Source organism: Convolutriloba macropyga, chromosome 7 (assembly GCF_964194025.1).
Source record: "Convolutriloba macropyga chromosome 7, txConMacr16.3, whole genome shotgun sequence".
Classification (NCBI taxonomy): domain Eukaryota; kingdom Metazoa; phylum Xenacoelomorpha; order Acoela; family Convolutidae; genus Convolutriloba; species Convolutriloba macropyga.
Window position 1 is genome coordinate 21,442,880 of NC_134474.1, and position 15,179 is coordinate 21,458,058.

Below are 15,179 nucleotides of genomic sequence, written 5' to 3' on the forward strand. Positions count from 1 at the left end.
ATGTTTCTTAGAGTCTGTAATAATTGCTCCCCAGGCAGAAGGCGGTACTGTTTTTGTTGGTGATGTGAGTTGCTTTTGTGGTAGCCGATGCACTTAGTTTTTATACAGTGCCAATTGAGTGTTCTTCTTCTGTAAGCAAACGCAAACTTGATCCTGAAATGCAAAATTTTTCCTGAGTTTTTCTACCTCTATCCTTGTTTCTTCAATTGAATGAAACTTTAATCACTCCACAAATTATCAACAGTAAGGACAAGAAGAGAAAAACAGAAGAGCTAAAACAAGACAGTGGACCAGTTGAAATGATCAGTTGAATCGAATTCGAGCAGAAAAGCCTAAAACTGAATTTGGGCTTGAAACGTGCCAACTAGTCTTGCCCTGCTGCACTCACTATACGCCCCTTCAATTAGGTTAAAGCTAGACTCATTAAACAAAAGCTAGTTATTGACGAAGTCGATTGCTCGCCTGTTTTTTAGAGCACTTTGCTCGACGGTAGTTGTTTATTTTATTTCTCTCAGAGAGCAACAAGGTAATTGTAATTCTGGTAATTGTTAGGGGCAACAGCGAAAAACGTATGCACACACTATACTAAACTAAGCAAACATACAAAATCGTTCAGTTTCTATTTTTTTTTCAGAAAAAGTAATACAATACAGTCAGAAGTTGCTTTTCAACAAGGCCTCTGTTTTTTTATACACTTCGTGCCGGGTCTGTAAAAAGTGATACCACAGCAAATCTACCATATGCAGCTTAAATTCTTATCTAAAGAATTAAATAAAAAATAATTTTCAAAACAGCTTGAAAAAAAAGCGGTCAATAGCCCATTCAGAAAAACTGACCCTGTTGATATAACCAACTACCGCTCAGTATCTATCAGAATTGTTTTTTTTAAAAAGTTTTTGAAGGACCTACATCAACAAATTACGAATCAAGTACAGAAATTTAAAGTCCTGAATCCGGTTTAAATTGGTTTTTGAAAAGGTTTTTGCACTGCCAACTCTGAATCAATATTATCTCAAAATATTCCGATAAACAAGCTAAAACAATTGGCTCTGACAGCGATGCACATTAGTGAATAAAAAATTCTTCTTCCGGGTGACTTCAACGTGCAAAATTAGATGCTATTACCTCCAACTTGATAAAATTTATGATTTGTATACCAAAAGGAACCTTTTTGGGACTCTTTTTCACTTTATTTGTACACAAACCTTGTTCAATTAAAAGTATGCTCATGATTGGTAAGTCTGTGATTTTATTTGGGATTAAAAATAGCAATTAAATCACTAGATCCAGTAATACGCAATTTTGCAATTTACTCAGAACATCATTTAAATATGAACTCTTCAAAAAAACAGATTTCGTTTAAGCGAAAAGAATAATCAAATTCTTAGAACACTGCATTAGCAGATAAAAAATAAACAACATTTTTTGAATGTAGGACTGATAAACGATAGCTTTCTCATTTTTTGTGGGTCACGTTAAATAGACGTTAGAAAAAATGCACAAATTATAAAAATTATAGACCCAAATTGAACTCAACTCCCATGATCAAGCTTTCAAATTCTACTCCATTAATTGTTTGATCGCATCTGAGTTAATCAGTTTTTTTATTCAGCACAATATCAAATCTATAACTTCTCTAGAAAAGCAGCCGTATTAACAATTTTTTTCAACTTAAATTGCAAATCATTGCGACATAAAGAATACAAAGGATAACCTGGATTGAACAGAATTGATCAGTTCTCCAATATGCACCTAAATATATGCCGCGACGAAGAAATGATTTCATTTCGACACGGATTTTACCTCGTGTAGCATATTCTATCAACTAACGTCTCAAAAAATAATTTTACACGACCACAGATTATTTTTTCTAGACAACAATGTTTTCTATGCCACTTCAAAAAGAAGAAATCACAACCAAATTAATTCAGGGATATCAAAAGTATCAACGGCGTGTTAAAAAAATTGTTAATGTAGCACTGCGAAGATCAAATTTCCGATAGTATTCAATTTTCTGAATGTGTTTTGTCGTGTGAGATTTGAATGGTTTAATCTTTGTAAAACTCACTGTAGTAATGAAGGAATTTTGGCATTGAAGCCAGTGGTTTACACCATTTTCAGTCACTGTCTAGTTTAGCTTTAATCTGTTCGGAGTTTAGACGAGCATAGGCAACTGTGGAAGATTGAACATTTTTCATATCCTAATTTTATGTTTTATTTTTTTTTTTGAATTTTTGGACTGAAATTTTAATGCTTTCTACAATTACAGTGTTAACATAAAGTGTATTCTTCTAAGGAAATTTATTCACTTTAATTTAATAAGTTCTCTAGCCCAATTCAAATTAATTACTATCTATATCAAGTTTCATTTTTGTTCATTCAGATCGAGTCGACAGGCATTGCCTCTCGGACCAGCTCCGTCGTACCAGTCCAAATCCCAAATGATTGTGTGGCGGTCAGCTCAGTGCCTGCATAGTCTTCTTTTTTCGAAAGACAACTGATGACGAAGGTAGATGAGTCAAACTAACAAACTCACTTCTTCAACTGCAGCTCCCATTGAAGCATCGAGCCGCCTAAGCGTCCTTGCCGAACAAATTTAGAGTATGGAACTCTTTATGAGAGCAAAGCTGATTATTGTCCTAAGATATGATATGATATCATCGTTTTTGTCTTCTTTCTGCGCAGAGAGTTTTGAAGACAATTGTTTCAGCTCTTTTGAAGCTGATGCGCCAGCTCTTTCAGTGCATGCGGAGGAGAAAGTATTGCTGTCTCAAGTCAGTTATATTTTGTTCCTTTATGTTATTTTTGATAGATTCATGGTACTTGTAGGCCTCGCTACTGCTTTCCGGGCAACTTTGCCAGCCGGTTAAAATTATTCACATGAAAAAAGCGTTTGGTGAATCTCTATTCCCGAACTCTGTTAGCCCGGATATCTAATCTTACATCAGCCTCAGTTGTCGTTGATCTAAGAGGAAAGTTTTCCCGTTGGAACGGCTGATGATGAACTTTTATCTCGACATCACAATAGACATCACTAAACAAGGTTGCAAAGCTACTGCGAAGTTCATAATTTCTCATGTGGATGTTTTTTTTCGGATAGTGGAGGGCATGTGCCACAGTGAAGTTTTCAATGCATGCGCATAGTGATGGGTCAATGGGTCACAGCTCTAGCGAAGGTTAATGCCTTCAGGAAACTTCCATTTCGTTGGGTCAAAGTGATATCGTTTTAATGGCAATGCGTTCAACGAGCTTCATTCTCCCTTCTCAATAGCTAAGTCAAATGAGCAAATCTGGTTTTTATTCAATTTGTTCTTAATTCTTGTCATTTTTATTTGATGCCAAGCTCCTTCTCTTTTTCATTTCATGCTTGGTTTGATGTTGCTTTAGTTCGGCTTGGGGCAGAGATATGGATAAGGGACTTGACAATTGAACTGATCGTTCATGTTTTTTGGAACGGTTTTCAGGTTTAAGGATGTTCAAGCCATTCTCTCTTACTGGCAACGTATAGATATTCAAGTATTTTTGATTATAGGCGGATTTCTTTTGTAGATTAGGTATGTAAGTGTCAAACGTATACAAAAAAGATGCACTAAAAACCTTGGGTTTCAAGATTGAAGATTTAATTTAAAACTTGATTTATTTCCTGATTTAGAGTTGACACAAGGTTGATAGGTGTCAAAAAGGAAAAAGATCGTTGATTAGACAATGCTCGGGTTTCGAGCCAAATCAACGAAACTGTCTGTCATAACTTTGTTGACTTGGGTAATTTACCACAATGATAGAAGTGATATTGAGTACCGGAGAAAACGAGGATTAAATTCACTCATTAAACACCAGACCTACCATCAGAGCTAGCCACTCTATTATATCGGAACGAGACGACTTAGTCAAACCAACACAATCCGATTGGATAGCACCATAATTACTAGTAACAAAAAAGGATGGAGCCTATCGTTTGGTTATAGACTCTCGTGGTCTGAAGAAACAAATAGAGAAAACCTAATGGCCTGTATCACAAACTAATGAAGTTATTGATTCGTTGAACGAAAACATGCACTTCTCGAACATAGATCCTCTATCGGGATGTTTTCAAGTGGCGTTGAAGGAAGAGAGTCAGAAAATAACAGCTTTCATAAGGCTTCTGGGCCTGTATAAGTGGAAAAGACTTCCTATGGGTCTAGCGTCTGCCCTGAGGGCTTTTCAAAGTCTGGAGTTTAAGAGATCAAAATGCAATATTCCCAAAGTTGTTTCAGCTTCTTGGGCAGATAATATCTAAAGTGGAATCAAGGTCAACTTGGTGAACGTAAGAGCGGTAAAAATAATGAAAGAACCATTCTCCCTGAAAGACGTCAGGGCCTTTCTAGGCCTTGTGGGCCATCATCCAAATTTTGTTCCAGGTTTCGGAAGAACAACAGAACCTCTTTACAGGTTACTGAAAATGTCAATTAAGTTTGAATGGAGTACAGAGTGCAAAAACGCGGTAAACTGAGTTAAGGAAGAAGCCTTTGGAAGCCCCAGCTTTATGAAATCCAAACGATAGTGATCCGTATACATTAACTACGGATGCTTCGTTGATAGGCATTGGAGCCATTCTTACCCAAAAACAAGGAATTGAGGATAGTTTTTTGCATATGCTAGCAAAATTCTGAGTAAAAACCAAAGAAGTTATTCAAGAACTACGCGGGAGTCATTTGAAATCGTTCATTTTATGCAACAATTTAAAAACTATTCACTTGGTCAAAAATTTTCTTTTATAACGGACCACCTGGCTTTTTTCTGGATCTATAGTTTTAAAGAACCTGACGGTATGGTTGCAAGATGGATAGAGAAATCTGGGCAAATAAATTTTGACATCAGGCATAGAGCAGGCAAAAAAATTCTACTCGCTGACATTATGTCGCGCATGATCACAGAAGATGATGAACCAACAGCTTTTGTTAACGCTAGTGCAATCACCGCAGATCAAAGCAATACCATTTATGGTAGTCGAGGTTGGCAATTAGACAAATTGCAGAAAATAGAACTGCAAGATTCGCAGCAAAATGACAACGTACTTAAAGAAGTGTATTCCTAGGTTCTAAACAAAAAAGACCGGAAACACGGCATATGAAATATGGAGCATCAAAGGAGTTATGGGAATACTGGGTTCAGTATAAAAATCTATGTCTCAAAGAAGGGCTTTTGTATCGTACACGCCAAACAGAACCCAGCTTTGAGATTGTTTACCAAATGCATGTACCATGGGATAGAGTGTTCAACGTGCTTTTGCTTTACTCTCCTAGAGCAGGTCACTTTGGGATTAAGAAACTATACCAAAGGGCTTGTGAAAAGGTTTATTGGCCGTGCTAGAGAAGGGACGTAAAAGATTGGATAAAAGCTGTGATGTGTGCCTAAAACGAAAAGCACTAAGCAGAAACATCGACATTTACTCACAAAATGGAAATCTAGTCATCCCTTTAGGCGAGTACCTCTTGAAATCATGGGTCCACTTCCCGAGTCTCAGGGAAACAAGTATATTTTTTTTATTTATCATCAATTCAGTAAGTAGTACGAAGCCGCAGCTTTACCCACACAAGAGGCAAAAACCGTGTCAAGAGCGTTTGTTGAACACTGGATAGTTAGATTAGGCTGTCCAGTCAACCTACAAAGTGACCAAGGGTCCAACTTGATGTGAAAATTATTTTGTAGTCTTTGCAGTGAACTAGGAATTTAGAGGACGTCAACAACATCCTACAACCCAGAACAGAACGCGATGATTGAAAGAACCAAACGAACAATAGAAGGAATGTCTCTCCAAATACATAGGCCAATATCAATATGAGTGGACCAAATTTCTACTCTTGGCGATGATGGACCACCGATCATCAAGCCATAGAGTAACAAAACACAGCCCAGCGCATGTGGTATTGTGTTTAACACAGACCAAGTGCCACACCAAGTGACTATGTTTTCACATTGAAACCGAAAAAACAGGAAACGCATCAGTTGATGCGAGAAATTTTGGATGCCGAAAAAGAACGCCAGAATACCTATTATGATCGAATAAGTTATGGACCAAGCTATAAAACTGGAGAAGAAGTGTTAGTTTCAACCCAACGGTAAAAAAAAATGCAAAACAAGAAAATTTACTTTTTCTATTGCGGAGCATACACAATAGCTGAAAATATAAACGACTTGAGTTTGAAGGTAGAAAATAAAAACACAAGGAAAGCTCTTAAGGTCCATTATGACCGACTGAAAAATATAAAAAAAAGAGAAAAGACTTTTACTCCTGAGCCTCAGTCAAAACGAAATACAATAGTTAAGCAGGAGAAAATCGATTTGAAACTCAGACGATGATGATATAATTGAACTAGAAACATCCAGAGAAGAGACAGTTAAAGTAATCTAAAGAGAGAAAATCAATATGAAAGTGAGGATGCTACAGATTCACTATATATTTCAAATGACACGTCTGAAAATGAAGCTAAAGAATCAGAGCATGAAAAGGGCATTAGAACGCCGAGGGAGGAGGTGCAACTTCTACGATACCTAGAGTACACTGAAAAAAAAACATCAGGAACAATGAATTCCAAAATCAGAAAAAAAGCGACATTAAAATAAAAGTAAAACAAAAAATAATGAAAAAAAGAGATTATTATTGACCCCAAAGCACCAAAAATGACTACAAGGTCTAGCAGCCAATTAGAATCGGTGACTGAGAAATAAAAGAAATATTTTTCTGTGCAAGATGAAGAAATCTTTGGCAGTCAGAAAACTGATGATGTTTTTGTTTCAGGATCAGGAAGAAGTAATGGAATAAAAAAGAATTTTGAGTTCGTCCGGAGCAACGTGTGACGGAGTATAACTATGTTTGTATCTGGCATTGCTAGCCAATTTAGCTTCTCCATCACCTTGTATCAAGTTATACGGTTATGATTTTGACAATATGGTATCAACAAAGATCGATTCTCAAGATCACAGTAAAAACTGTGACAACAAAATTTGAGTATCGAAAACAAAAGAATAATGTAGTTTGATAAAACTAAAGTTTCGCATGTATGAAGCAGCATATACAGTGTCTGGACTTGAAAGTTTAAGAAAATTTAAGACTACTAAAATCAATATACCCTTTAAATGAGAGAAATTGTAGGAAGATTTGACAGAACAAAAAATTTGTTATATCAGGTTTTGGAGATACAACTCTTAAAGTCAGTAGGACAGTAACTGAAGAAAATTTAGGACAGGCCAACAAAACCAATTGTGTCGAAGAGCATAGACAAAGCTTCATGGCAGAAAATGAGCGCAAAGGCGGTATGTATGCGGAGCTTGTAGTGGGTTTACCTATAGGAGAAAAATTTATTGGAAATGTGGTAGTTAATGCAAATATATACATCGGAACAATTTGGGAAAAACTGCTACAAAAAACATATTGATTTTTCAGGATGCCATAGGTTTCATGAAAACTGTTTTCATCAAAACCACATTTCTTAAAGTCGATTTAGTAAATTTTTTTTGAAAATCAAGGTGAGCAAACATGTTAAACGATCAAACAGTTTAATAAAGATGACCCTTCAAAACTTTTTGTAACAACAGGACCATTTTATCAGCGGAAAAATTTTACTCACAAACAAAAATGAGAGTTTTGCATTACAAATCTTAGAGGAAAAAGCAAGGAGTCCCAGGTCTTTTTTTACTCTGAGGAAAGTTCAAAACTGAGAACTGGTAATCTTAAAATCACCATGGAAATGTTTCTTTCAAGCGTGATTGACACCTGTAATCTCGAACTTCTCAAAGAGAGAAATAATTTTAATGAAAAAATTTAACGCCCCAATGCAAATTTCATCGACTGAAATTTCAAACAATGTTTGAAATATCAAAAACCATTGTCAGTCCATCAGTAACGCTCTTCTAGAAAAGAACTCAAGTTGAAAAAGCAGGATCTGTTTTATATGTTCATAAATGTGCCAAGATGGTAGCAACAATGATTGAATTTATTTCTGCACAGAAGAAATTCCTTTGTTAGAAGAGGGTCAAAAATTTTCTTCTATTAGATATATGGAACCCATTACAAAAGTTTTTTTTCATAATTTTTAAACCGATGCATGCAAACTGCTGTACCCAAATAATGTTAAATTAGAAAACGGCATTCTTCAACGATATGGAGAAATGCTGAAGAAATTCAGTCGTGAGATATATCAGTGATCGATGAATAGTAACTTAAACCTAAGTTATGAAGACCTGCAATGCGGCTTTTTCTTCATATCAGACATAAAACAATGTCAAATCAGTCGAACAATTCGTCATAATAGTAAAGGGAATATTGGTCAGGACGCTTTCCGAGATTCGGATGGATTATAAAGTCATAAAAATTTTTTCACTGGAACAATCATTTTCATCGGGAAATTTTTTTAGCAAATGAAATAACAATTTTAGCCGGAATTTAAAAACCGAAAGCTTATAAATTTGGTAAAAAACGAAAGACATTGCTGTTCCAGTCTTAACAGACTACCTAATTTTTCCAATTTTAAATAAGTTCCTAATTTGTTCATCTATTAAGGACTAGTTTTTAATGGAGCGTCTTGACAACAACTATTGCGGAATCTTGACCCCGTAACGGCAACACGTATGTATAAACAATCACTCAAATTAATACATGAACGCCGAGAACAAAGGAAAATGATTGTAGAAAAAAAATTCCTTAAAAGAATCAGTTGTTTTAAAAAAATGAGAACTTTTTGAATTCGAGACCAAAAAAAGAAAGGAAACGTCTCGAGTCAGAGACCAGAAAAACATATTTTTCTTGAGTTCAAGATAAAAAAACAAAAAAAAATAAAATTTCTTGAGTTCAAGCCCAAAAAAACGGGAACGTGTCGAGTTCCAGACCAAAAAAAGTAACAAAAACCAAAAAAGGAAACTTCTTGAGGTCGAGACCAAAAAAAAACAGAAAAAAGAAAAAATCCAAAAAAGGAAAAAAATGTCATTTCAAGATTGAAAGTATGGAGAAACTTTAGAAGCAAAAAAAGGTTTTTGTATTCAAAATTGCGGGCAACGAGATCCCACAAAATGGTGAAAATCTGTTCTACCTGTCAGAATTCTGGAGTGTAATTTCCGAGATTTCCGCGGGAGTGTACCGAGTGGAGTGTTGCCTTTCGCGGACTCGGAAAATATCTACGCTAGAATTTCTGTCGCTTGCAAGTATTCAGCCTGTACTCTGCAGACTGAAGTGGAAGTGCAAAACCAGCGGTCGCAGTTAGAGACGCTGAAGATATCAAACTCTTCACTTCAAACAGACCTCGTCAACAAACATTGGATAATCATTAGGACAAGGCCAAAGAGGCAACAAAAGAAAAAGAAAAACTGGGCAAATGGAGCGCCCAGTGTGAGGCGTTACGAATTAATTTAAAACCAGCAGCAGCCAGAAATGCTGATCAGGAGCAATCAATCGAAGTATTGAAGCAAGAGTTGGCCAATTTGAAAGGCAAGGCTGCTAAAAAAATATGAACCCACCAAAAATGTATAAAACGAATGATTAATTCCGGTCAGAGCATGAGCAGCTGGAAGACTGCAACCAGTGTTTGGCCAGCGAATGCCAAAGGAAAGATTCTGTCATTTATCGACATAAAATTTCTCTTAGAAGGTCACGGCGAAATGTTCATTCTAGATCTGGAACGAAAACATTAGAACCGGCCTGCTATGCTATATGAGATTTTGTTGGTAAAAAGGTCTGCTTTAAAAGATCAGATCCAGAAACATTACCACAAAATGAGCCTGTTGACGCACCATGATGCTGGTGGAGACGAAGAGTTTTTCAAGACCACCAACTGGGCATATCAATTTCTGATAAAAGGTGGGGCACGAGAAGCGTACAACATATTTGGTCTTGACGAGGCAGAAAAAGATATGAACGACAAAAACCGACAATTTAACTTTCCTTATGAAGCTACAAACAATTCGTATAGTAAGACGTTCATATAACAAGATCTGTGAATGAAAATATTATTTGATTTTGAGTGAGTGGTACACTCTATTCTTTTTAAGAGGGGGGCAGTATGGGTTTCACACGTATACAAAAGAGATGTACTAAAAACGGGTTTCAAGGTTGAAAATTTAGTCAAACTTTTTTTATTACCTAATTTATGGCTGACACAATGTCGATAGGTGTCAAAAAGGAAATAGACCGTTGATTAGACAAGGCTCGGGCTTCGAGCCAAATCAACGATACTGACACATCTTTGTTGACTTGGTTAATTTACCACGATGATAGAACTGATATTGGGTACCAATCAAAGCGAGGAATATATACATTCATTGGACACAAGACCTATCATTAGAGCTAACTAGTCTATTAAATCTTGATTTATTTAAACCAACTTTTCTCCTTTATTATATAACTTCCAACTTTGCATTTTAAACAAGTACCACGCTCAATTAGCCAAAGACATAGAGTATTTTGCACGCGCGGCTACTATAGGTAATAGCTCACATTTTTCTAACAGGTCTTCAATTTTAGGCGTTGTGCGAGCTAAGAAAGTCAATTTATGCTGAACCTACGAAGTGAACGATTTGTAAACGTTTTGAGACTGTAAAGATGTTTAGACTGTGGCTGGGCGTAACCGCTTCTGGCAGATTGTTCCAGTCTTACAGTTCACCCCTTTTCACTGCATGCGATGCAGCTGAGGCTGTTTGTAACATGAGATCCAACTCAGATTGTTAATCTTGCGCGAGTTACTTATTCAGATTGTTAATGTAGCGAGAGTTAGTGAAATGTCTCGCGGACGAGGCAGAGGAGGCTTCGGAGCCTCAAAAACTGCTGCCGATCTTTTAGGAGTTCGAAGAGAGGATATGCCTACAGCTGTTCGAGAGCCACCTCCTCTTTTCCCACCAATTGACCCACCTCTTAACCTTGAGATTGACCAAAGCTTAGTTGAAGCTAAACAAGAGTTTCGAGTAATGATGCAGAACTCTGAATATTACTTTCGAGAAGAGCGAGCATTTTCAGTTCAAAGATATACGGACAAATACAAATCAAGAGTGAAGAATTTAGAGTTGGGAAAAGCAGTTGAGCAGGTTATTTTGATATTATTTAGATATTTTTGGAAACTAAATAGAGAACTATATCTGAAGCCCTATTCTCTTCGGTTAGTTTTTTGTGGCCATCCAGTATCAACATAATTGGTATGATTCTACTGCTCTTTGATGATTTTGCCAGTACTGAAATTTTCTTTACAGAAGGTAGATTTTTTACAATGTAAATTTTCAAGAACGCAGATTTTCGAAGAATTATTGCTATGAAAATTTGGTTGTTTGATGGTAACGTCAGTTTTTTAATCATTTTCAGCCACAATAAAGCTACGTTTTAAAGTGATTGCAATCACTCCTTCAAAAAACGAATAGAGTTAAATCTTATTTGAAGAAAACTGTCAATTAAGAGAAAGTCGCTCCCCTTATAGGCTAGGCGGTCAATTCGGGGGTGGAAGGTCAACTCCTATATACAAGTATAAATTTTGACAGTAGTCCAATGTCGCAGCATCATAATTTGAAAAAAAAGGTTTCACTAGGAATAAAAAAGGGCATACAAGATGATTTTAAATCGAGACTTGAATAGGGATTTTTTATTGAGTTATCTAGATCTTTGGTTAGTTATTTTTTCATTAGATTTAATTTCCTTTTGGAATTGTCTTTTGAGAAATAAGTTTTATCGATGTTCAAGTTTATAGTTAAATTTGAAAGTAGAAGTTTTCCCAAGATATTTATTCATCTGCTTTGGATCACAATAATAACATCGAAGTGTTATCTGTATTTTCAAGGTTTTTTGCTGCTCGGTATTCTCAGTAAGCATTTATTTTGCTCGCGTTCAAATGACCCGTGTCGTCTACAAAGCTGTCTTAACAACCTCACCTCAAAGTAATGATGAGAAATAAAAATGCGTCAATATTGTTATCATGAAAACATACAGTTACAACCTCCTAAATGTTATCATGAAAAGCAGTTGAGCAGGTTATTAATAGCCGCGAAGCGATAGCTGAGGCTATTATTGGCCTTCTCTTGGTTTTTTTTTATTTATTTCGTCGTCAAGATTTTTGTTACGACCATATGACGTCACAACCACTTCAAATCTGCTTTTTGTTCATTCGTTCATGCAATTTCAACTGAAGTGCGTGTGTGACGTCAATATTTCGCTCTTAGTGCAGCGAGTTTTTTTTGTTCATTCGCGTGATTAAACTTTTGGTCACACTTGACTTACCTCTCTCAAAAATGACTTCCTCACTTTGAAATTGACTTTTATTTACTGTAATTCAAAGAAATAAGGTCCAATGGGTGTGTGTCACTCTAAATGAAGGTTATTTGAGAGCAGCCAGTAGAGGCAGCAAAACCTTATAAAGATTTTAAATCAAAATATAACATATCAGCCTGCAATGAAAAGACGAATTTTTTTGGTCTGTCTTTTTTACTGTTTTTTTTAGACTGCCGATCTACGAATCTATTGCGGCTTTTTTCTGGCAATCTGCCAGCTATGTTTTAAAAATTTTTGAATTGTATTTAAGCACCGTATTTGTGAACGAAAGTTTGAGAAAGTGAAAGATGGCGTCATAGAAAACGATGTAAATCTAATGAAGCATTGCGTATAATGACAAATTAGAGCACCTTTTCGATTTGTTTTCGACAGAAAATGCGTGAAGATATTGAAAAATTGTATGCAATTGCTGTTCGAAGATCCGAACTCTGCGGCATTTTGACATTGATTTTCTGTTTTTTTTTCCTGTTTTTTTATCTTATTTTTTTCAAAATGGTTTTCTCAATTCAGTCATAGTCCATTATTGGTCTAGTTTTTCTGTTTAGTCAATGAAAATTCTTTGAATTGTACGTCAGGACTTGTCCTGCTATGTTTTTTTATTTCGTCGTCATGATTTTTGTTACGACCATATGACGTCATAGCCACTTTTTGTTCATTCGTTCATGCAATTTCAACTGAATTGCATGTGTGACGTCATTTTTCGCTCTTAGTGGAGCGAGTTTTTTTGTTCATGCGCGTGATTAAATTTTTGGTCACACTTGACTTACCTCACTCTCAAAAATGACTTCCTCACTTTGAAATTGACTTTTATTTACTGTAATTCAAAGAAATAAGGTCCAATGGGTGTGTGTCACTCTAAATGAAGGTTATTTGAGAGCAGCTAGTAGAGGCAGCAAAACCTTATAAAGATTTTAAATCAAAATATAACATATCAGCCTGCAATGAAAAGACGAATTTTTTTGGTCTGTCTTTTTTACTGTTTTTTTGAGACTGCAGATCTACGAAGCTATTGTGGCTATTTTCTGGCAATCTTCCAGCTTTGTTTTTGATATTTTTAATTGCTCCCAAACGAAGTTTGTAGCAGTTATATTAGTCCTGTCGGTCTTTTTTTAATGCGATTTTTCGCTTGACCGATTTTTCGTCTGACGCTTTTGACTTTTCGTCCTCAAAAACAGGAAAAACAGGTAGCGCTCAGCGGGCATTAAGTGCTCTTAGAGCCTTTCAGCTCTGTCTCAGCTGAAACTGTTTTGGAGACTTTTGGTTCTTGGAGGTTAAAGACACCCCCACTTGTTTGACCACCCTCCCCACTATTGCCCCCCACCACCCAACACGCAATTTTGCCTCCACCCCAGTGTTGTCCCAGCCCCCTGTGCACCCCCCTCACCCCGTGGCTAGCTACTGACGATCAACCGCTCGCTAAAAACGCAAAATTATACTATTTTGCAATTTTTTTCAAGCTTTTTGGAAATTTTTGACATTTTTTGATTTTTAACAGCCCTAGGTGTCAAGGAACCTCCTCTAGGTTTTAATAAGAGGTTGCTGCATAGTTTTTAGTGGTAATGGAATGGTTTTAACATTTTAACATCACGAATTTTAACTTTTTTGGACAAAACGTGCAATTTTTCAAATTTTTTGACATTTTTCCCTATTCAGGTTTTCCAGACCCAGGGTACAGAAAAATCCTAAGGGGTTTGATATTAAGTTACTGACAAATTTTTACTTGCCATGAATTAGTTTTTCAACTTTTTAATGTCAGAAATTTAAGCAAACTTTTTTTCAAGTTTTTTTTGAAAATTTTTGTTTTTAGGTTTTTTCAGCCTCAAGAGCCAAAGAACCTCCTCTAGAGTTTGAGAATAGGTTACTGTATTTTTTCTAGACCAAATGGAAAATCTTGCATGATTTATACATCACGAATTTTAGCATATTGTTGGCATTTTTTTCTATTTTTTGGCATTTATAGTTATGCAGGTTTTCTGAGCCTCAATAGTTAGAAAGCTTCCGTTAGGGTTTGATATTAAGTTACTGGAAAGTTTTTTTCTGTCTTGGATTAGTTTTCAACTTTTTAATATCACAAGTTTGAGCATTATTTTTATAAACCTTGCAAATTTTTAGGTTTTTTGAAATTATTTGTCATTGTTTAGGTTTCTTTAGCCTCAAGAGCCACGTTACTTCCTCTAGGGTTTGATAATATGTTACTGCTTCGTTTTTGGATGTAATGAATGTTCTGCAAGATTTTAAGATCACAAATTGAAGCATTTTTTTTAAATATTTAGTTTTTTCATTTTATTTTTTTTCCGGAACCAGAGGCCCTGGGACCTCCTCTAAGGTTTGATAAAAAGCTGCTGCATAGTTTCTAGAGCTAATGGGATGTGATCAACATTTTTTGGACTCCAGTTTTAGTAATTTTCGGTTAAATTTCCCAAATTTAAAATAAAATGGTCCATAAGATATTAATATTTTGAATTTAAGAAGAATTTGTTAAAACTTGCAATTTTTTTAAAAAAAATTTTTACTTATTCTTTGTCCTTTTCTGAGTTTAACTACCATTATTGACCAGCGAAACTTTTGGGATCTCGGAGATGGGTTTTTTGGGAGAATTCCGAGACAAAAAATGTTTTTGATTTTTTTACTGCGAAGTTGAAAACTTTTTCAATTTTGCCTTTTTCAATTTTTTAATGAGTTATAAACTAACAAGGCTAGATAACTAGAGGTTGCAGAGTCGAATCACATCATGGAAAATATTATTGTCTCGCTCTTTCTCTCTCTCTCTCTCTGTCGGTTAGGGTTCCTTTCCTTCTCTTTCTCGTACTCGTTTTATCTCTCTCAATCTCTCTCTCTCTCTCTCTCTCTCTTTGTTGATGCGGCACTTCAGCTGCTGTTATGTGGCGTAATGTAATCATCT

At 35.8% G+C, this 15,179-nt stretch overlaps 2 protein-coding genes across 2 annotated transcripts in view; one reads left to right on the forward strand and one right to left on the reverse strand.

Moving 5' to 3' along the window:
• LOC142342696 (phospholipid phosphatase 1-like) overlaps window positions 1-2,325 on the reverse strand; it is a 518,061-nt gene extending 515,736 nt beyond the window's left edge. The window contains exon 1 of the mRNA XM_075394194.1: window positions 2,314-2,325. The gene's annotated coding sequence lies outside the window, so the exon portion shown is untranslated. The remainder of the gene's footprint in view (window positions 1-2,313) is intronic.
• Window positions 1-15,179, forward strand: part of LOC142342692 (germ cell-less protein-like 1) — a 295,739-nt gene that overhangs the window by 200,155 nt on the left and 80,405 nt on the right. The window lies entirely within an intron of this gene.